Source organism: Staurois parvus, unplaced genomic scaffold, assembly GCF_062004578.1.
Source record: "Staurois parvus isolate SC_StPar_1 unplaced genomic scaffold, SC_StPar_1.0 ptg000034l, whole genome shotgun sequence".
In the NCBI taxonomy this organism is placed as follows: domain Eukaryota; kingdom Metazoa; phylum Chordata; class Amphibia; order Anura; family Ranidae; genus Staurois; species Staurois parvus.
In genome coordinates, this window is record NW_028317830.1 from 2,818,692 (window position 1) to 2,820,978 (window position 2,287).

The following is a 2,287-nucleotide window of genomic DNA, read 5'->3' on the forward strand; positions in this document are numbered from 1 at the left end:
GGCTATCCAGTAAATCTCTAAATCTCAGAAGGGCTTGCATACCTCGCACAGGCACCTCCTGTCTGTAGACCTATCTCCATACATCAGCTGTGCTTCTGGGTGGACCACCAACCAGCACTCCTACAGGCGACCTGTGCCACTTTGGGCCTGACTCCCGCTGTCCCACTCTCAGGGGAGTCCGGAATTTAGCCACAAGGGAAGCCCTCTCTCCATTGGCCTCCATCACCAGGTACGTAATAGAGGACCTGTCATGGCCCATGCTATCATAAGGGATTTTGTTCATATATATATACAGTGAGGAACTTCAGGAAATCCCATTGTATGATTTTTAAAGAATGTATTTGTCTTGCACTGCTGAACAGAAGTATTTGAACACCTGAGAAGATCCGTGTTAATATTTGGTACAGAAGCCTTTGTCTGCAATTACAGAGGTCAGACGTTTCCTGTAGTCCTTGGCCAGGTTTGCACTGCAACAGGGATTTTGGCCCCCTCCTCCACACAGATCTCCTCTAGATCTGTCAGGTTTCGGGGCTGTCGCTGAACAACACAGAGTTTCAGCTCCCTCCAAAGATGTTCTATTGGATTTAGGTCTGGAGACTGGCTAGGCCACTCCAGAACCTTGATATGCTTCTTACGGAGCCACTCCTTGGTTCTCCTGTTTGTGTGCTTTGGGTCGTTGTCATGTTGGAAGACCCAGCCATCTTCAATGCTCTGACTGAGGGAAAGAGGTTGTTGCTCAAAATCTCACAATAACTGGCCCCATTCATCCTCTCCTTAATACAGTGCAGTCGTCCTGTCCCCTTCCCAGAAAATCACTCCCAAAGCATGATGTTACCACCCCCATGCTTCCCAGTAGGGATGGTGTTCTTGGGATGCAACTCATCCTTCTTTTTCCTCCAAACACGACGAGTGAAGTTTAAACCAAAAAGTTCTCCTTTGGTCTCATCTGACCACATGACTTTCTCCCATGCCTCCTCTGGATCATCCAGATGGTCATTGGCAACCTTCAGACGGGCCTGGACATGTGATGACTTGAGCAGGGGAACCTTCCGTGCAATGCATGATTGGAAACCATGACGGCGTAGTGTGACCTGTAAAACTGGGGTCCCAGTTCTCTTCATGTCATTGACCAGCTCCTCCCTTGTAGTTCTGGGCTGATTCCTCACCTTTCTTATCATCAGTGATACCCCATGAGGTGAAATCTTGCATGGAGCCCCAGTCCGAGGGAGACTGACAGTCGTCTTTAGCCTCTTCCATTTTCTAACAATTGCTCCAACAGTTGATCTATTTTCACCAAGCTGCTTGGCAATTGCCCCGTAGCCCTTTCCAGCCTTGTGGAGGTCCACAATTTTGTCTCTGGAGTCTTTTGACAGCTCTTTGGTCTTGCCCATGGTAATAGTTGGCGTCTGACTGACTGTGGGGTGGACAGGTGTCTTTAAAGAGCTCAGACAGGTGCTACTAAGATTAATGGGTGGAGTAGAGGTGGACTTTTTAAAGGCGCAGTAACAGGTCTTTGAGAGCCAGAAATCTTGCTGTTTCTTAGGTGTTCAAATACTTCTGTTCAGCAGTGCAAGACAAATACATTCTTTACAAATCATACAATGTGATTTCCTAAAATTTTTTTTTTAATTCTGTCTCTCAGAGTGGGAATGCGCCTACAATGTGAATTTCAGACCCCTCCATGATTTCTAAGTGGGAGAACTTGCAAAATCGCAGGGGGTTCAAATACTTCTGTTCCTCACTGTATACTGATTTTTTTTCCCCACAAAAGTGGAGTTTCCCTTTACACTTTACTATAAAAAAAAGTCTACACATTGTGCTTTTATTTTCAAAATATATTTATTTAATAGATATATTGAGTGATCACAAGAAATGATTGGCTCAGTACACACTTGCAGATTACATACAACAGTTACCTAGAAGGTCTCATGATATACCTTTTGTCAGAAAATGTCAATGTAAAACACAAATCTATTCAGACACCATTTGTTATATTTGTATGATATTTATTCAAAATGATTTTCATAATATTTGTTTTTATTATAAGCAAATAGTGATTAGTGAGAGTTTTGGTAATTGAATACAAACAGATGGATATAGAAAATGATCACATAAATTACCATTATAAAAAATTCTGATTCCTAAGATTTCTTAACCCTTTCTTATTCCCCTTAGCCCATATATATCCCCTCCCTATACATTATATATGTGAAAGGTCCTACTTTGGGTACGTTTTTATTCTTCTAGATGTTTCAAACTGTTTGGCCCTGTTTTGTTTTGTTTTTTT